Below are 22348 nucleotides of genomic sequence, written 5' to 3'. Positions count from 1 at the left end.
AGGATGGAGACGCAATTTACCACTCGAGGCAGTCACCAAAACTTCCCTTGTTGCTTACATCTCTAGGAGGTACCACTTGGGCTACTTGCAAATATTTAGAGATTCTGTGGTGGAAAAAGAAAACAACCCACAAGGCTGCCCAGAAAATTGAAAAATACAAGTGTTTATATATAAATATATATATATATAAATTTTAAAAGAAATAATTTCAACTTGGTAACTTCAGTTCTGCAGTTCCATACAGATTTCAAACTATTTCATCTGGTGACAGGTACACATTAAAATTTGGAGGGCAGACTTTCTGAAAAATCTGTTTCTAAGTCAGGTAAATACTGAAAACATGATTTTTCCTCATTCAACTTATAAGAAATGAGAAAGATATTGATATGTGTTCACTGACTCAAAAAAGTTCAAGAAGGGTAGTTTAAAAAGGTAATTAAATTTTATATAGAAAATTAATAGTTCAAATATGATTTGTAGTTTTGGAAGTTTTTAATTCATAAAGGGTTCTTTAAATATGGCTCACTTTGTTTTAATGGGCAAGACCTACTCCTTTTTCTTTAAATACCTTTCCATTGTTAGTCTGTCTTTCTCCAAGAAAAGAAATGAAAAGCTGAGATAAAATGAGCTATTTTGGTTTAATTTTTAAGCAAAAACATTCATAAAGGGCAAAAGATGACTGTTGAAATTATTTCATTTTGAATGCTGTGGCGAATCAGTGGCATTCAAAGGAACATTAGTTCTTTTGTAATAAAGCTAATTGGAAGAAATATCATCACCACAGGCCTCTTTTTGATCAAAATTCCTGCAAAAAAACCAAACCATACAAATTTCCACCTGCTCTACCAAGATATTTTTCAACTTTGTTCAAGGGTCAGCAGTCTGTCAGAGTGGCAGAATAAGATGGACACAGTTTTGTCTATCAGCTTAGTTTGTTGTGTGACCCAAATGATCAGTTTACATGATTGCTTGGCAATAACATCACCTCACTGGAACAGACTAAGTTTCACTACTAAGAACCTCAGCCAAAAGCACACTTCTCACTGGCTATGCCAAGCTTTGACACAATTCTCTGTTCAGAAAAGGAGCATCCTTCCCAACAGCTCGTTTAGTGAAACTTCCAGCCAAGCACTTCAGCACTTGCAAAGAACATAGATTAGAAAAGCAAAGGAAAGCAAAGAAACACTTCCAGACTGGCTATGAAAGGAACTTTTACTAAGTCAGTGTAAGCTTGGAAAGAGTCATGAAGCAAGAGTGTTGTAAAGCAGGGACAGACATGATGAGGTGAGCTGTAAATTAAAGAATGCTACAGAGCTGGTCTAGCCTTTCCAAAGGATCTCTTGAATCTTTTCCTGGGGGGTCAACCACTTTTCATTGTTTGCTTTTTTTTTTTTTTTTTTTTCCTGCACAGATACACAGATAATTAGGTCAGATGGGGAATCTTATCTGCAGAGCTCTGTGCTGGCATGAAAGGGACAGGCAAGGTTTTACTTGTAATAATTTTCTGTTCCCTGCTATGGAAAGGAGCCAAAATGCTTTTGCCTTCTAAAGCCTGGACCCTCAGAGTCCAAGGAGAAAACATCATTTTCTACTCTGCCTGACTAGGTGTTACTATACAAGCATGGCTCTCTTCTCTCTCAAAAATGCAGCCCTGTTCAAGTACAGTTGTTTTTCTCAAAGTTAACTGCTCTCTTTGTCTCTCACAATGAAATGAAGAATCACAGAATCACAGAATCACACAGAATCACAAGGTTGAAAGAGACCTTCAAGATCATCAAGTCCAACCCATGTCCTAACACCTCAACTAAACCATGGCACCAAGTGCCACATCCAGTCTTTTTTTAAACACATCCAGTGATTGTGACTCTACCACCTCCCCAGGCAGACAATTCTGGGGCTTCATCACTCTTTCCATAAAATACTTTTTCCTAGTATCCAACCTGTATTTCCCTTGACGCAGCTTAAGACTTTGTCCTCTTGTCCTGTCAGTTGCTGCCTGAGTCTCCTTTTCTCCAGGCTAAACACCCCCAGCTCCCTCAGTCATCCCTCACAGGGTTTCTGTCCCAAGCCCCTCTCCAGCCTTGTTGCCTCCTCTGGATGTGCTCAAGCATCTCAATGTCCTTCCCAAACTGAGGGCCCAGAACTGGACACAGCACTCAAGGTGTGGCCTCACCAGTGCCGAGTACAGGGGAGAATGACCTCCCTGCTCCTGCTGGCCACACTATTCCTGATCCAGGCCAGGATGCCATTGGCCTCCTTGGCCCTCAGGGCACACTGCTGGCTCATGTTCAGCCGACTGTCAACCAGCACGCCCAGGTCCCTTTCTGCCTGGGCACTGTCCAGCCACACCATCCCCAGCCTATAACGTTGCAGGGGGTTATTGTGGCCAAAGTGCAGGACTCGGCACTTGGACTTATTAAACTTCATCTTATTGGACTCTGCTCATCCATCCAACCATTCCAGGTCTGCTTGCAGAGCCCTCCTGCCTTCCAACAGATCAACACACACTCTCAGTTTAGTGTCATCTGCAAATTTACTAATGAAAGACTCAATCTCCTCATCCATGTTGTCAATAAAGGTATTGAACAGAGCTGGCCTCACCACAGAGCCCTAAGGGACACCACTGGTGACTGGCCCCCGCTGAAAGCAGCACTGTTCACCACCACTCTCTGGGCCTGGCCATCCAGCCAGTTCCTAACCCAGCACAGAGTGCTCCTGTCCAAGCCATGGGCTGCAGCTTCTCCAGGAGTGTGCTGTGGGAGACAGTGTCAAAGGCCTTGCTGAACTCCAAATAAACAACATCCACAGCCTTTCCTGCATCCACCAGGCAGGTCACCTGGCCATAAAAGGACACCAGGTTGGTCCAACACGACCTACCCCTCCTAAACCCATGCTGGCTGGGTCTGATACCCTGGCCTTCCTGTAAGTGCTGTGTGATGACACTCAATATAAACTGCTCCATAACCTTACTGGGTACTGAGGTCAGGCTAACTGGTCTATAATTACCAAGATCCTCTTTCCCACCCTTTTTGTGAATGGGCATCACATTGGCCACCTTCCAGTCCTCTGGAACCTCCCCAGTGAGACGGGACTGCTGGTAAATGATGGAGAGTGGCTTTGCAAGCTCATCTGCCTGCTCCCTCATCACCCTGGGCTGGATTCCATCTGGGCCCACAGATTTATGAACATCCAAGCTGCTCAGCGGTTTTCTGACTGCCTCCTCCTGGATAACAGGGGGACCATTCTGCTCCCTGACACCATCTACCCGCCAGGAGGACAGCTGTCCTGAGGACAAGACATCTTCTCACTAAAGACCGAGGCAAAGAAAGCATTAAGCACTTCTGCCTTCTCCTCATCTGCAGTTACTGAGATCCCTCCCATATCCACTAGAGAGAGAACAAAGGTTGGTCTTCTTACCCTTCCTTTTGCTATTAATATATTTGTAAAAACATTTTTATCATCCTTTACAAAAGTTGTCAAACTAAGTTCAAACTGAGCTTTAGCCTTCCTTTTTTTTTCCTATGTGCCCTAGAAAACCCCTTTAATACTTCCTGAGAGACCTGACCCTCCTTCCAAAGATGATACATCCTCTTTTTATTCCTAAGTTTCTCCAAAACCTTTTTGCCCATCCAGGCTGGACATTTGCCTCATTGACCCATCTTTTGGCACACAGGGACAGTCTGTTCCTGTGCCCTCGAGATCTCTGTTTTGAAGCACACCCACCTTACCTGGACTCCTTTGTTTTTAAGGGCTGCTTCTTGAGGAGCTCTCTGAATAAGTCTCCTAAATAGGCCAAAGTCTGCCCTCCGGAAGTCCAGTGTAAAAGTCTTATTGATGTTCCTCCTGATTTCACCAAATATCAAGAACTCCATAATTTCATGGTCACTGTGCCCCAAGTGGCCTCCAACTACCTCATCTCCCACCAGCCCATCTCTGTTTGCAAACAGCAGGTGTAACACAGTCCCTCCCCTGATGGGCTTGCTCACCAGCTGTGACAAAAGTTGTCCTCCACACACTCTAAGAACTTCCTGGACTGCCTCTTTTCTGCTGTTTTAAGTTCCCAGCAGATGTCTGGTAGGTTAAACTCACCTACAAGAACAAGAGCTGGTGATCCTGAAACAGTCTCCAGCTGCTTACAGAATACATTGTCCCCCTCTTCTTCCTGGAACCCAGACCTTTAATAGCTTGCCAGATCATTTCATTCTGGGGCAAATCAATGAAGTGCCCCTTCTTTGAGGTACTGAGGTTTCATAGAAGTCTAAGGAAGCCCTGATTTATCCAAAGGTGGAGGAGGAATCAGTGGATTCTCCTGACCCTTTCCTCACTGTCTGTCACAACAGGAGATCCAGCTCTCTCCACACCCATCAGCTGGCAGCTAGGAACCATCTCATAGATGGCACTCCAAACAAATGGGACTTCCAGTGGTTTAATTGGACATTATTTTGGCTTGCAAATGAGTTTATCTGCAACAAAATTTGATGTTTCAGAATTGTAAATGTACCAGAATATTCATCAGATGGATACAGAATATTTCATAGTTTGCTTAAAAAATCCTCAGTATTCCACAAATTTTATCCACAAAGAGGAACATGTCTTATGATAGGGACATCCAGTCAAAACTGCTCTATTTTCTGAAATCAGTGATTTGCAAGAAAGTGTTTATGAATATATTAAAGACTAAGGATTATTTTCAGACATTACTCAGTGAATAATTTTGAGTACCTTTGAGAAAATTGTCTTCACATTGTGAACACTTCACTAATGGAAAACAGCCAACATTTATAAATTAATTATAAATTATTTACTCAGCTTTAGTCACAGTCTTCTTGTGGAGGAAGAGGAAAATACTCTTTGAAGTACTGTTTGATTTCTCATCTTTTGTAGCATTGGTGTTTTATTGCAGAGGTGGTTGTGTAATGATCATGGGACTTAGATTTATTTCTTTGGAGGATTCTCTTAGAAAACCTTTGGGCAAATCAATTAGGGTAAGCCCCACACAAGACCTCCTCCCAAATTATTGGCTGGCTGTACAAAGCCCCTTCTTTTCCCAGCATTGAATTAGGGCCTCTGAATTGAGGGCCAAAGATCCCTGCTCCATGCACCACGTCAAGCTGCCTTGTCTGGTTAGGCAGGACAAGAGATGTCCTTTGAGTTTTTGGCCTCCACAAAGACAAATGACAAAATACTGCCTGAGAAGAGTCTCTCCTCTGCTCTAAATCTATCTCTGCCCACCTGAAAACAGCATGGAAGTTGTGCTATTTACTGTTTATTATTTACTGTTGTCCAGCTAAAGGCAAAAGTGCTGTCCTTGGACTGCGCTCAAAGACCTGAACCCCATGAAAATTGACAGAAGTGGTTCCTGTGGGCCTTAGAAGGGCACTTTGCAGCACTGCTTCCACTGCTTGCACCACTTCCACCACTTCCACTTGCACTGCTTCCACTGCTTGCACCACTTCCACCGCTTCCACTTGCACTGCTTCCACTGCTTGGATCATGACCTTCATGTCTTTCCCACTGGTCCCTTGCAAAGGCAGCACGTGCTGCATGATCATGATCCATGGCACTGCCATGGCAGGCACCATCAGAATATAGAATAAAAGAAATGCACCAACATCAGGATAAAGGTTTGAGTTTTACAGCCAAGTGATACCAAAGATGCGATCAATAAATAAAATTATGAAGAAAATGAGGGATTTCCTGAAGGGTGCTTCATAATTAAAACAGACATATGTGATGAGAAAAAACAACAGCAAAACTAATTGGCCTGTTTTGAGGCAGGATAGGAATGCTCATATTTATGCAGGGAACAATAACTGTGTATATGTCTACCTACTCATTAGAGGATATGAAACTTTCATTGACAGAAAATTGTAATTACAGTATAACCACCTTTGGTCTGGAAACAATTATCTGCTAGGGGTAGGGAAGCAGCTTACTGTTTTTTTGCATTCTTCTGGGAATGCAATTTGAAGCATTAAAAAAAAAAATCAGAAAGTTTTGGAAAGATGTGCATTAGTGTTTGCATATGCTAAGCAGGAAGAAGATATTCCATTTTTTCCTCTACCTACATGTCATGTTACAGCTATATAAAAGAGATGATAAAATGCCTGATCCCTCAGCCACAGTAACAAACCATCAGCCACAGGAGTGAAGCTACAGTCTCAGGGGCTCTAGATTAGTGTCACAATTTACCTGGTAAAATGTGAGTGTCCTGAAGAGTACAGAAGAGGATGAGATTCCAGCAGGTTTTCCTGTCAGCTGAAGGCAGAATTTTTCTGCCTTGACTCTGTGCTCTATAGAGCATCCTGCCTAATACCTTCCAAGCTGTGTGCCAGCTCTCTGGCCTTTTGATTCAATGTCAGTCCCAAGGGGTGCAAGTGCTTTTGTAAAGAGCCTTTCAACTCACAGGAAGCTGAGCGGATGATGTGAGCTTTTGAAAAAGTCTGGAGGCCTGGCCATGCATACTTATATCTGCCTAATTTAGGGAACTCAGTGCACCAGATTTTGTAGGTAAGCTGATTTGTTTCTTGTCTAGAAACAGGTGCTTGGTTAGAACAAAACCACTGACATAAAATGACTAATTTTTTAGTACTGTGAGCAATGTGACAACACTACTTGCCTGTGTGTTACTAATAGAGGTTGAAAATCAATAGGAATAAATGCCTAAATTCAACTAAATCTAGATGTGATGCCTTGAAACATTAGGGGAGAATGCTCAGATCTTATTCTTAAACCTTAAATAGAAATGAGAAGCTTATTTCAAGCTTATTTTTTTCCCTGACGTATATTTACATATATATAAGTGTTTCCACACTCTTTTATAGCACAACATTCTGCAACAGTAATTTCCACTTTAGTAATTTTACTAAGCACAGAGGGGCTGAGCAGCCATGTATATGGATACAAAGACACACACACACACACATGTATGTAAAGACACACAGGTGTAACAGAACCCAAAGATCTACAGGACCATCCACAGATATTTACTTGAGTAACTGAAATTACCACAGAAAACCAGGTAGCAGGAATTTGGTCTGCCCCAGAGGAGCTCAAAAGTGCTTCTCTGTCCTTTAGAGCTTGGCATTTTCAGTGGTGCTGTTGGGTAGATTTTGTGGCATGTCACACAAGGCCAATCTTCCAGCCAGGGGAAGGGGGACAATTCCATGTGTCCCTACCCATTTCCTAATCTCCCTTGTCCCAGGCACCAATTGCTAATTCCTGGCCAACTGTGTGGAAAGCTGACAGCCCTGTTGCACCCTGTGTCTAACAAGAAATTCAGAAAGGTGAGGTTTAGGTGAAGTGGTTCTAGGTCATGTCCTTAGCTCACTCACATGATGCTGGAATGTGTTGTTATGAGCACAGAGAAGAATAACAAGGAAAATGGGAGGTACCATTTAGGGCAATTTAAATCACTGTTGCCTGTGCCTTATTCTAGTGAAACATCATACAGCAATGTTCCACCAGCAAACAAAATATCTCTTATGTTTAATTTTGCATCTTCTGGGGTGAAGGGCACACTAATCTACTTGGAGCATTCTTCACTTGATTGATTTCATAGATTGCATCAGGTAAATGTAGATTTATTTTCCAACTTATATGTAAATTTTAAAGAAAGTTGTGTTGTTTATGAGCTTGGAGACATGGGGTACCATTTTGTCAGTATCTGTAAGTCACTGCCTTGTTTTTCATACTTCAGTAAAGCATTCTGGCATAGCTTCTACATATTGTGTTCCCTTGCAACTGAACAGAGAAATGTTTAAAGAAATATAGAATGTTAGTAAACTCAATGCAAAAAAAAAAAGCAAAGCTTTCAGATTTGCTTATTTCTGAGAGAAAACATATCTCATTTTTACATTTTGGTTTTGACATGTAGGACAATATAAAAGCCTTTGGAAACTCAGAGTTCAAAGGAAAAGTAAAAAATGAAACAAAAGCAAAATGTTTTTAACAGTTATTTAAACACTTTCCTAGCACTATCCTCCACATGTTGGGGAAAGATAAAAAACTGAAAAACAGCTTTATAGTAGTGACCTGCAATGTTACTTAGGGGCTACTGAGTGGAAGAAACTTGTCTTTTTTCTCTCATATTACAGGTATTAGATGCTACAAAGCACTGAAAATGATACCAAGCTCTATGGATACCAAAAGAAGGATGCAAAAGCCCTGCATTATTTTTTTCCTCAGAACTATAAATGAATTATTTTTTTACTAGACCTACCAAGTCCAAAAGCACATCTTTGCTACTTTACATCAACTGCTGTTTACACACAAAATGTAGAGTAAGAAATCCCATTGTTCCTAAACCCAATGATTTGTCCTTCTCCCACGCTATCCTTTGGCAATTTGCACATTAAAAATGCTTTGTGGGAGGTTCACAATGCTGCATGACATATGTTTATGTGTTTAAATCTTTTTCTCTAAGCTGCCCATCCCTAAAATTGCCCTGCTGTTGTCCCTCTTCTCCTTTTGTTTTTATAGCATTTTTTAAAATATTTTTTTACCCTCTCCAACAGTTAGATTTGAGTGGCATGATATATTTCATTATTGTTGCATTAAAGCTCGAAAAGTTAATAAATGTACACAGGGACAAAACTGACTAAGGAAATGTGGTTACTATGGGAACATACATTACAATTTAATCTGCTGTAACATCTAAAGAACCTCTAGGAATTGCAAGGAGACATCCTTTACAGTCAGAATTGCTTCAGCTGCTCTTTACTTCTCTTTTTGGGGTCAGATTCTGAATCAGTAAATTCTTCTCCCAGTTTCACCAAGAATACTCAATGAGGACATTGGTAAGATCTGTCACAAAGGGTTTAGTTTGGGTGGGAGTGTGTTTTTTTCCTGATCCACACCATCTCACCTTCTTTGCAATTCAGAAGTTAAGTGAAAGACTTTTTGGGTTTGGATTTGAACTGGATTAATTCTTTCATTTTTTTCTCTCTGGTCAGAAATAACTAATAAAAAATAATAATAACTAATAAAAAAACTTCAGAAGCTCATTGAAAAATTAGAGACATGAGAATCAGTGCAACTCAAGAAAAATACCTCACTAGAAGACTTATGCATGATAAAAACTCTCCACACAGGAAAACAGAGATCTGCAAAATACATTAAAGCAGTAAGAAGGACTCCCCAATTCACCAGAGAGTGAATCCAGTATCTGGGTGTGGGTTTTTCTGTTTCTTTGGTTGGGTTTTTTCCTGAACTGCTGAACTACTTCTGATTGATCTCTCTCTTAGATACAGCTTGAAAGTTCACTGCCACCTAAACTTATGAGATAAAGTTTCTCTCTTCACCCCTTATGCCTGAAAGAAGCCATGAAAGAATAAAGAGGGATTATAATTTAGGAGAAGGGGATTATTTTACACAGAGCTAGGCTGTGAACCAATGCTCACTAAGGTGTAATTTTAACAAAAGGTGGGTACATTCAAAAGCCACCAAGACTTTGAAATATGAATACTTGTTCAGTGTTACAAACAGAGCCATGAATATAACTTCTTTTAAAGGGACTTTTCTTTTCTAAAGAAAGCAAAGGGAAAACAGCCTGCATTCCTCACATATCTTGTATTGCTGATATTTTCAATCATTTCAATATTTTCAATCTTTCAAAGAAGAAAGAAGACACTTGAGAGTTTTTGAAATTCCTTAACCAACATTTCTTCAGATTGCTTTCTTCACAAAAAGAGAAAAAAATCTTTTCAATTTGAGATAAAAATTAGAGATTATTTATGAGAAGAATTAATTACTAAGGATTTGCAAATTGCCTTGTCAAAATATTTGAAATGTCTAAACTTCCATCCCATTTTAGGCATAAGGATGATTCTACTTTATAGAAGAAGAATTGATTCATTGTGGCTTTTAATTTTTTGGTTTGTACCCTGAAAACAATGACCATTTAAGAACAAAAAAATAGTAACATGAAATCCTTACTCTGTAATTACAATCATTGGAAGAAGTATTTGACCTTCCAAGTTTTAAGAGAGAACCACCTTCTCAAGCTTTTGAAAATTTTAATTGCTAAATGATACATGTCTACTTTTTCTTACAGTCTTGGTTTCCTCAAGTACATATAGTCATAGTTTTGCTGCTGGAACCAGTGTTAACTACAGTTTCAAAAGAAATTCATGACCATGAATATTTTCCTTTATTTCACAGAGTCCTTTTCCATTAAGATGTTCTGTATGTACATGGTCTTTGTCTTTATATAGGTAAATCTTGAAATGCCAGCAAAAGAAAAATGTTTGCAGGTTCTCTGGCAGTCTGGAGGGAAGTATTCAAAATCCCACCACTAGGGTGTATCCCAGATGGTCTTTTCTCTCCTCAGAGCTCAGTCCTAGCTAAACACAGCACAATTTAATCCCTTGAGCAGCGTGTTCCTGGGCTCGGTCTGCCTGCTACCGCACTTCCAGCTGCCTTCAGTCTGCTGAAACCCCACTTCAGCGATTTAATTTTGATTTTTTAATTTTGTCAGCCCAAAATTTCGTGCCCAACTGAAGTTTCCTTCTGTTTCCATTTCCTAAAGGCTTCATAAGTTTCTTGTCCTTAGAGAGAGAGGAAACATAGTTTTGAGAGAAAATCAACAAGGAAAAGGCTGATTCCAGTCTGACTGCTCATCACAGAAGGTTTGCTCTTCCCAACAGCTGGGTTCTGCCACAAGGAGAAAAGTCTCCAATGTGCTTGGACTTCCATAATAGGGAAAACAGCTCCAAGTGCTTTTCCCCTCCACTCTCCCAGCTCCAGGGGTATAACTGATCCATTGTCTCAGCAATCTCCCTGAGCACCAGCCCAGGCTCCCAGTGGTGTTTTCAGATGCAGACTGCACCTATTCTATGTTACTGTTAGGTTTAGAAACACACATTCACTTACAGACTCCAGACAGGGTGAATATCAATGTGTATGTGAGGGGCAATTTTCATCTGCAGGATACTTAGAGCGTTCCCAGTCTGCCCAAGCAGGAAGATGACCTGGCTTACCTACCTCTCCAATTACCAGATTAAAAAAATCAATAATAAAAAGAAAAAAAAACCCTGAAAACCTGTTCTTAACTATTTTCCTAAGGATGCCACTAGCAACTGATGGAAGTTTTTGTATAGCTGTATAGTTATGTAATACCTGATCACAGTAACACAAAACCCACTGTTTCAGGCAAAATACTATGAAATTGCAGGACAAGAAAGAAAAAGTTCCCAATTTTTTTTTTTGTTATTGCCTCTCTCCATTTCAGTTGTAACATATATATAGTCTAAAAAACATATATATAGTCTAAAAAGGTCATCTATTGACCTACGGAAAATATATGCATGTCTTACGTCATCTTTTGGATCAAATCACACTTTTCTTCTCCTACTCCTCCAGGCCTGCATTTTTAGAAGGACTGAAGGACAAAGTTAAGATAACATCTAACATCTCCACTCCTGTGATGTTACTCCTCCCTAACCTTGACTGTGCAGCAGTGAAGGCAAGATAAAAACTTCATAGCATGAAAGGAGTAAGTAGAAATCTGCTACCCCTTTGCACAGACTGAAACACAAAAAATCAGCTGTGGTGTAGACATGCTGAGTGTGCTATATCCAGGACAAATAACAGTACACCACCACATATTTCCTGAATCTTCACTGGAAAGTTGTGTGGCTGTAAAGTTATGGGAAGCAAGGTTTCTTAATCCCTCCAGCAGGAGCTGATGGAACATGCACGTAACATGAATTGTGACTGTCATAGCCCAGTCTGGTCCTATACCCTACCTGTCTGCACAGCATTCTTGGCTTTCACACACACCAGACAGCAGATATGTAACCATGGACTTTAATATGGATAACCTTAGTTGCTTCTGTGTTATTCCCATGGTTCCCCTGGATTTATCAGGCTGATTGTCTAGCCTTCCCATAGAAAAAATATAATTAATTTCTTCCTATTCTTCTTATTCCTTCTTCATATTCTCCTTGCACTGATTTAATCAAATCAATCATGGAATATCCTTGAAAGATAAACGAGAATGAGACAATGTGCAAAAGACCAATTGCATGATTGAAAGACCCAAACCCCAACCTCTGCTTATCTCTGCCATCACCCCATTTAGGACATGGACTTTCCTGGGCTTGTGCCCTCAGTATGTGCATGCTTTCCTTTAATGTTCCAGCTTAAGAAAAATTGTGACAGTCTTTCAAAGGAATACCCTGGATTTTTTCAGTAGAAAGCTTATTGTCCCAACAGTGGCCTGAGACCTGAAATCACCAACTGAACAACTGTGGACAAGTCATCTCATTTTCACTTTGCCTCAGTTTCCTCATTTTGAAAAGGCTTCGAAACAAGACACTGGCGTCACAAAATATTTAAGTGTATGAAGTGACATGTTATCATACATTAATATAAAAGCAGGTTGTGTATTTTTATCTCCATTTAATTTAATACATGGTGTTATTTTCTTCACACATTATTAATGCACTGTTGTGTGGAAGTTTTGTGTAGCTCACAGTAAGTTGGATTCTGTCCCTTGTGAAGGTGGTATTGATGACTCCTGACAATCCTTTGACATTATTTCAGCCTAACTATAAACTATATGAGTTATTTCAGTCTTCTTATTCTCTGTCAGCATAAAAAGAATTTTCATTCACTACCTGGGCTTCTTTCCCTCACATGCCTATGAAAGCAATCCTTACTCAGTACATTACTCAATAAGTTCTTCCCCCACCCCAAACCTACGGCCATTTCTAATCCTTGTCTCAACAATCTTTCACTGCTACATTTTTATGGAAGGGTTTAGAATGTTTATTCTTATCAAGAATGTAAGAGCTGGTATCTGTTTGTGTCTGGAGAGGCATTTTTTCTGGGCCTGTGCCAAGCTATCTTCAACAGCAGTGAAAAATATTACCATCACAATTGCATGATTGTGGTCCATTATAATGGAATTAACATAAGACATGTAGAGAAGCATTTCAAAGCTACTACATATTTGTACAATAATCTGATTTGGAGCTATCACTAGCTGAGGAAAGACTACATGAGGATTTACATGATACCCTCTGTTAATACACACTCTCATGGTCTGACCGGGAACAGTCAAATAAATGCATTTGTCTCAACCAATTCCTAGAGATCTGAGGGAAGCCAAGAAAGCAAGGCTGAGCTCAGGGGAATACTGTGCTTTGTGACTGAAGTCAGCAAAAGTTAATTTGTTATCACATATCTGATGACAATTTCTTCTGAAATGGTATAGAACATTTTTTTTGAAGATGAAATCGTCTTCAAATCAAAATGAAATATTTTTTTGAAGATGAGATGTTCCAAGGAACCATTTTTTTTGCAAGCTTTCAGTCTTTTTCCTTTCTCTCGTGCTAGATTTGGATTTCACAGCCTATTAGAATGTAAAATATAATTTTCCCTGTATTCTTCAGCTCATTCATGTACCACATCTAGAGTGTATAAAGGCAATCTGATACAAAGTCTACAAACTTCAGGCTCAACATGACAACTAACAGCTTCAGAGTATTCAGGAAGCCAGGGCACAACATGGTCTAACTACCTGAAACAGCACAGAGACACTTTCTACAGTATTGCAAATTTGCCCAAGAATCACAGCCCAGGAAAATCAAAATAATTGGAAGATAGTAAGGAAGGTCAAGATTTTAAAAACCAGGAACAACATTTCTACAACTACTGATTTGTTTGCCTCTAATACTCACCTAGTCCCTACATACATCACCTAGTGACCAGCAACAAATTCCAGACTTCTCTGTAGCTGTCAGTAGCTGTCCCCTCACCCATCTCGTGCTCAGTCCTGTTGGGTTCTGTCTGCGTGCAGAATTTGGGCCTCCCCCAGGGTGATGCTGCACTAGAGAATATTATCTGGAGGCATTCTAAAAGAGACCCTGAAATTAAAGAGAGAAGGATCCTTCCTGTTCTGCATTTGATTCAAAGTCCTTTATGTAAATTGCAAATAAAATTTTCCTGGAACAAGGACTGAATCTAGGCTTCATCCCCCCTAGGCTAACATCCTAACCTTGTGTTGCTGCTTGCTTGACCTTTTCTCACCTGTTCGTCAAAATTATAGCCATGCAGGACAAATGTTTCTCAAAAAAAAAAAAAAAAGGTATGTGGGCCATTGCAGTTTACAGCTACTTTGAAGGCAAGGAACTTCCCTACAAAAACTTTTTGTGGCCCCAGAAAACTGTCATATGGTAAAACTACAGAACTGGAATCCCTTCATTGATATATCGTGGTGCAAGACCAATAATTTTCAAACAGACTCTCCATGAAGAGGAGAGCATCAAGAGTCAGAGTCACTTGAAGTGACAGACTTCAACTTCAACACACTCCTGATTTAATGCAAACATGTTCCCTGTTCCTGGCTGTCATCAATACTTGTGGGAACAGGCTGGCATTATAGACACAGCACATAAAATCACGTGAGATGCCACAGTGACTAGAAAGATAACACATCATCAGCATATCAGAAAAATTCATCAACACACAGGAGTGAAGGAGCTTTATTTACATTCAGGGTAACTCAGCACTGAGTCACTGTGAGTGTGGTGAGTGAGGGTGAAGATGAGCAGCACCAGGAGTTGATGGATTTGCCTCAACAGGCAAAATATGTGTTGCACAGTGACAAGGAGGAGAAATGAGATAATGAGAAGAGATGCAATTTAAATTGAAAATAAATATTTTATCAAACCTAAGAAGTCTTGGTAAGGTTGTTACTCATGATTTCAAAATAGCAAATGATTAATTTAATGTTCTTTTGCTGTGTACAAGTAGCCCTGATTTTGGCTGAGTGGTTAGCTCTTTCTTTTAGGGCTGAAGGAGAGATCTTCAAAAGAATACTTTTACATGTGCCTTAGAAAACAGCCAGATGTAAAAAAGTTTTTGTCAGATACACTTGGAAGAAACTGCTTTGAAAAAATTGAACTGTGATATTTTTCAGGACTTTTCAATATTCTGCCAGATGATAGGGTGACAGTCTCTTGTATATCGTCATGGAAAAAAAAAGCTGCAAAAATGTCATTTTGGGGCAGTCTCAGGCTTGCTAGACAGGCTTGCCTTCCTCTTATCTGGGGACAACTACCTCCTAATGCTCCATGCAGGACATTCCACTAGACTTTTTCCTCTTGTTCTAGCGGACAAAATTCTTCTAAACAGAAAAATAAGAACACTACACTTAAAAATGACAAAACAGATATTGGATTAAAAGTTTTTTCTACTTTATTTTTACAGGAACAATTCAGAAAACCTGAGAAAATTTTTGGAAATTTTTCTGTATTGCCAAATAGATTTTTGGGGTTTTTTTAAAAATGGATTTTAAGATATACCAGGGTGCAGCTGGTAGCCTGTGCTCCAGGGGCTGTGTGGTGCTCTGTGAGCAAAGGTTTGAGGCTGGCTGCACACCAGGAGCAAATGTAGCCACACATATCCACAGAGAGAAACCTGGACATCTGTTTTCACCAGTCTGGAAAATTAGGCAAAAAGGTGACCTCTCTGGGTATCTTGCTGGTGTTATCAAGGATGAGCCAGGTGATGTCCCACAATTTGATATATTCAGAACCCTTTAAGCTTTGGAAGTTGAACCAGATATGGCTCTTCTCATTGTAGTGCTCTGCTCCAGTTTCTGTTTTTATCAGCTGTGCATCAACTACCTCTTCCTTTGCAGTTTAAATAGATGCTAGCATCTATATTCAGATAGCCCTGGGACATGAAGCGTTTATGCTTTTTCAGCTGGAGAGAGCTTCCCAATTGGGTGTCTAACGTAGACAAGATGGGAGGTAGGGTTAGAGGAAATGTGGTTTATTGGGGTATCCCACAGTTGCCATGGTAGTGCACAGGGTGCCTACCCTCCTTGGTGCTGGCTTACCCCTGTGACAGTGGCTCCCATTCCCCAGGAGCTGTCACCACTAGAGTTGGAGCTAAGGTTTAGGAGTTACCACACAAAATGTGGAGCCAGTCTGCTTGTGACAGAAACTGGGGGAGAAACCTAAGAAGGCAACCATGTAGAACTCATACAAAACTGATGAGAATTACTAATTTTTTCTGGTGTACATAGGGGCTACAGCTATGCTTGAAAAGAAGTTGATGGCTTGCAAGGCAAACATCCCTAGGGTCCATGTTATCTTTTTATGCAGTCCTGAGTCAGTTCAAGCTCAGGATGTTCTTCTGGCAGATCTTACTCGAGTCCCTCCAGGGCTTCCCAGCTGCTCAAATGTTGGAATATGTCGTCGTTGCTGGACTAAACACAGAGCCCCAGTATTAAGAAAAAATGAGAGATGTGGCATTGAACACACACATGGCTCCCCCTTCAGTAAAACCAACTCCATTTTTGGACAGGGTGTTTGAATCCTGACCTGTGCAGTGCCGGGATTAGATCTCCAGAGAAGTTAGTTCTCATCCAGGCTCTCATCCTGACTTCAAAGCAGCTCTGCTGCTCTCTGCTACCTGGCATGTCCACTTGAATGAGCAGATTTTCAGATTCAAGAACCTGTCTGCATGGTTCAGGCCATGGCTATTTCATCCAGGTTATTTAATACAGTTTTGGTAGGAATCTGACCATTCAGCTGTTCAAGGGAGCAAGAGGATGACTACCGTAAGAAAGAGAAAATAAAAGGAGGAAAGTTTGCTCACAATAAAACACAGGTGGGGATATGTCTGGGAATTGGATGGTTTGTCTCCTCTCTGGATAAGGCTACCATTCTTTCCTGGAGCACACACTGATTTTTGTTGTCAAACAGCCTTCAGCAAGTGATATCCTGGAGCTGGTGAATTCTATTAAGAATTCTCACATTTTTATTTCCAAAAACTACTGACACTTCCTTTCAGGTGCCAGAGTACATCAAATCCCATCCCTAGGATCATTAGCTTACACTGGCAGGACTGAGAGATTGGCATAAGGCAGGATTAGCAATTATGTTAAAGATTTTTGGCATGCCATTCCTTCACATTCCACTTGCAATTAATTATGGCCAAGCCTACCCGATGTGATGTTGAGGCCGCTTCAGAAGGGTAGCATCAGCTTTTCTCTTGACATATTTGCATTAAATATAAGGACTTTCCTTTTTAAAACAGGAAAAGAAAGGATTGTTTGGGCCAAAAATGATGTAAATAGTCTTTTTCAAAATGTGATACTCCCAAGTGTGTAGTCAAACACAGAACAGTTACCATGGTAACACAGTTCAGCTTCTGTTTCCCCAACTGGATGATGCAATACTGATTAGTTATGCTCGTGTTGGGATGGTTTATTTGATGGATTTAGTTAAAAACCAGCTTTTAATGGACACTTGCGTAGATTTGGTCTATGACTAAATAGATCAAAAGGCATTTGAATAAGGTAAGAGCAAAGTTTTGTTCTCAGTTTTTGAAAATGTTCCCAGTATTTTTCTACATTAATTCACTGGTAGTAATTGATCTCAAAAGAGAAGCTTCAAGTGAGATTCATAAAATTATTTCCTACCATTACTCAACATCTTACAGTTTATGGTAAAACTTTTTTTTGGGCCATTCCTAAAAGCATTTCAGAATGATCCTGGGAAACACCTCTGTAAGTGGTGAAAGTTTGCTCTAGACTCATCCTTAGGACCTCTTTTAGTTGTGTGTGACCTCATGTTGGAGAACCAAAGTCAGCAATCTTGAGTTTACTTCTACACTTCAAGTTGTGCTTTACCAGTACCCGAGTCTAAGGTAGATTCCAGCATTATTCCTCAAACGAATAATGAGTCCCAAATACATTTAAAGACATTTGAAAGACCCAGAGGCAGAGGGGCCCTTTGGCATGAATCCCAGCAAAGGACATCTAAGTACTTCAGAAAATCCCACCTGGCACATACCGCACAGTTTCAGGAGCCCAAAGTCTTCACAAAGGGGATAATTTCAGGTATCTCATGCTCTTCTCAATAATGAAGTCTATGGCCATCAATCCACCCCCTTCACGGCAACTCATCCTTGACTTTACTCACTACTGATTGTCTTACATTCTTTCACTTGGTTCTCTTTTACTTGCTTGATGTTAACATCTCAATCACTGAATAACTCACATTGGAAAGGGCTCTCTGGAGTCCTTGGGTTCAAATTTTTTCAAAGCACAGCTCTATCAAATGAAATTTTGCAGAGTCCTGTTTTCTCTGGCAGAGATTAGTTACAAAATTATCCAAGGATGGAGACTCCACAGCTTGCTCCAGTTCTCAGCAGCTCCCACTGCAAGGACCCTTTTTCGTTACATCTCATAATTATTAGCTTATGCTGCAGTCTGTAAAGCATTGTTTCTTATCCTTGTGTTGCATACCTCCAAAAAGTATTTGGCTTAAAATTCTGTGTAAAGTGAAAACTGAGTGTTCATCTGACCAGATTTTTCCTCCCACATGTCTTCACTATGATGCTTTCACAGACATTTTGAAAATTAAGGTGATTACATGGTATTTTTAACATTCAATGTAGTAGTGATATTGCAGGAAGACAGTTTTCTGCCTTAGCAGCAAATCTAAACACATGGGGGTTTTACCACTTTTATCACTTGGAGAACTTTTATTTCTTCATGGGATCACAATTTACTTAAAAGAACTTCTTGAAGTTTTCTGTTCCACAGTGAATATATTTTTAAATGTAAATATATGCATAATATAAGCATTCATGCTGACACAAGTGGGTTTTTCAAGGTATCCCATTAAATCTAAGCATATGCTTAACTTTTATCTAACTAGAAGCAGCCGCCTAAATTTCGATTTTTTTTTTCCTGGCTAATTACTACTTGCAATTCAGTTCATAACTACCAAATGGAAATCTTTCAGAAGTGTCCTGATTTTGCTTAGGTGGAATATCCTGCACCACAAACTGCCTCTCTGCCTTTCTGAAAAACTTGTGTCATGAATGTGTATGAACAAGAAAGCACAGCTAAGGCTTGTGGCCTTATTCTTCATGTTTTCATGCTTCTCTTTTTCCTAATGTTTAAAGCAATTAAAAGATAGTCTTAAATATGATCTCAGTGCTGGGAAGGGAGAATAGTTGCATGAGTTTAAGAGCAAAGTTCTCATCAAATCCCCTTGGCAAAACTGTTCATTTGAAATGTGCTTATGATGAGAAAATTGGGTTGGTTTTTTTTCACTCCTTTTCACTGTTTTCTAGGAAGCTGTTTCCATACTGAATGTACAGTGAGGTCAGGCATGGCAGCTGTGGATGACAAGCTTTAGAGGTGCAGCACAAAATGTGTCAAGGCAAAGGTGGGTGATCTTGGGATCAGCCTGTGCTTTGAAAATCCAGCTGGCAAACAGCTGAACTTCACATCCTGAGGGGGCTCCTACTTTATTCTCCTTTGCTAACAGAGTGGCCATCTGGAGAGATTACATGTAAAGCCTACTGGAAAAAGAGTCTTTCACACTGCAATCATCAGAACAAACTATTTTTTCCTCTACTAAAGGAGAGTGAATGAAAAGGTGCTGCAGAACCAACTCTTTCAATTTACATGTAGGGAAAATAATCTAGCTTGACATGAAAGTGGTTATCAATATGAATTTTATGGACCATATTTACATTGAATCAGTCTGTGTTTCCACTCATACAACTTAAGAATAGGTGACTCTCTCTGTAGGGATTGCATAGGGTTGTAGTTGACCTGAACTTCATCTGGAATAAACTGGGATAATCAGACCAAAGAACATGTGATGTACAGACAACTGCAAGTCTGGCCTGTTCTGCACAGATGTAAGGAAAGATATATCCTCTTTCCAAATGGGAAACCCAGCAAAGTAAGGTGCAACCACCAGGCTGACTAAAATATTATGTCTTGGAAAAATACAATAAATGTGCAGCCCCAAATCCAGTAGAAAGTTTCTCTCTGTTTTAAAACAAAATTTCCCTTTAAAAAAAAGTTTTTCTTAGTGTACAAAAAAAGCTGCCCTTTGTTTCCTAGTGGGGTGGTATTCAAGGTTTTGAGTTAACACATTTTCAATCCTGACCTCTAATGCCACCCAGGCTCCTTTGGGAAATGCTTGTCTCTTCTTTTAGAGTCTATATACTGCTCTTAAACTAAAAACTTGTGGATACAGTCACAGCATTGTCTGTTTCAATTTGGTTCTCAGTTTTTCTGGGTGGAAGCTCCAATAAAACAAGGCAAGGTCCCTGTCCTGCACAGGCACTCTCATTTTCCCCCAGTGTGTTTTGGGCTGGATTAGAAAACTTTTTATGGACATCACATTTGTGCAGGATCTGTACACTGAGAATGGTCCCAGAAACTGCACCAATTGCTCCTCTTTCCCCTCAGTGCCAGTGGCAGCACTGATTTGTCGGTGCCTTATCTGAAGTGCTGTGATCAAGGCATCAATTCATGTAATCACTTAGAGCTACAACACCATTACCTTATCTTTGGAAGATGCATATTCCCACGAGAATCCCTTGTTTTTTACTGTTAATTATTGTTAACAGTGATCTGCAGATGACTCTCTCCTCATACAATTTCCTTCTTTGTATTCCTTTTATTGGAAGCTGCCAGTAGCATTTGGTTTAGGATTGATACATACTCCAATACTGATCAAACACAGCTTTGATTTTCCTGTTTCCTTCTTCTCTCTATCATTGGTTCAGTTACATTTCAGGAATGATGAAAAAGGCCGGCTGGGAACTAATTATAAAAAAGCAAGTTGGAAGAAATATGATTTGTACCATTGTCCTTTATCTTTCAAACAGCTAAAATGATCACTAATATTTCATAAATGAAAGGGAAAAATTAAGATGCAACTGTTAGAATTGGGCTGTATTATAAATAATGGTTACTAGGGAGATTTCAAGAGAGCTTAATTTGGGAGCATAAGAGTCTTTGAGAGGAACTGAGCTGTGTACTCCTAAATACCCCCCATAATCCTTGAAAAATATTCCCTTAAGTCATTAGATCACCTTATAAAGTACAAAGGTCAGTATCTTGCTGAACCACAGGTCAGACCTGGTTCCTAAGTGACCAGGGCTTGCAAACTGTGGCCTTTCTATTCCAGCACAATGCAACAGGCTACAGACTCATCTGCATCTTCTCTTATACAGCTACTTTTCCTGGATATATTCTTTTTCTGAACAAGCACATTTCTGTAGACCTTTCTGTTTCTCTGTAAATTTCTAGGCAGCTGATCCTCTTGCTTCCTTATCTTCCATCCCGGGTCCTGCCGCTGTTTCCTAACTTTCCTTCATCCATCCTCGACTGCCTCAGTGCCCTCCTCACATTCTGCTTTGGTCCTGCCTCTTGTTCCAGCTGTACCAGCAGGTAGTCCTACATAAGAGGTATGGCAAAATTAATTCAATTGAGACCTACTTTGAGGTTTTTCCCCCAATGCTGGAGTGGTTTAAATGGTGAGCCACTATTTCAGCTAAAAACTAGCTCCATTACAAAACAGAGTTCCTACAGATTTTGGCTCTTATGATGCATCATTATTGATTTCTCTGTTGCTTCATGTTGATTCATCTCAACTGAAATGTGTATTTTTGATATAAAGTAATTCACTGGTGTCTCCATTTTAGATCTGTAATTTGAGAAAATGGCCTGAAGTAATGAAAGGCACTTTTGAAAACCAAGACCTCTTCCAGTCTAAGCAGGCTTGGAGAGTATTTCTTTGTCACATGGCAGTCACTGTCAGTTCATCAGAAGAAAAACTTTCTTCCCCCTGATGATAGCAAAGGTATAACACAGTCCATGTTTCCAGCATCCCACCCCTTGCCTCTAGTTTGTGCTAGTGCTGACCAAACACATCTGGGTCCTGAGAGTGGCCAGAAGAGATATTCTAAGGAGGAATATCGGCAGTCAAACACACAACAACATTTCTGTCATGTGCTTCCCAGCCTCCATCTTCCTGAGATGGATGCTGTTTTTACATCTAACAAAGTGTCACAGTGCAGCTCTCTTCATTAACTTTTCCTGCCTCCACTTGAATCCCCTAAACTATTTGCAGCCAAGCTTTGGCCAGGTGTGCCACACACAAGAACTACCTCTTGTTTTTAATCCATCTCCTGCTATTTTCACCTGACATCCTCATTTCCCTCATAAGAGGCATAATGAGCAGTCATTTCCCTCTCCACTCACACCAGGGGCACTTAAGGAACATTCAGGAGCACAAAGCACAAACATTTTAGAGACTCATAAACTAAGAAAAGTTAGAATCTTTTCAAACAAGAAAACAAAGTTTTCTTACAGTTTCACACATATTTTAGATGAAGAGTGGTGATGATGAAAGAACAGTCTCTTGAGCTGAAGAGGAGTCATAATCCTGCACATCTAGGAGATGGCTGCACTTAGCCTTGAATGAGGCTCTGTGGAAGGATCTATGGATGGTGAACATTAACAAAGCCCCTGCATACTGTTGAACATTAACAAAGCCCCTGTTTGTGAGTT

Source organism: Molothrus aeneus, chromosome 4, assembly GCF_037042795.1.
Source record: "Molothrus aeneus isolate 106 chromosome 4, BPBGC_Maene_1.0, whole genome shotgun sequence".
NCBI classification, from domain to species: Eukaryota; Metazoa; Chordata; class Aves; order Passeriformes; family Icteridae; genus Molothrus; species Molothrus aeneus.
Note: the sequence above shows the minus strand (reverse complement) of the source record.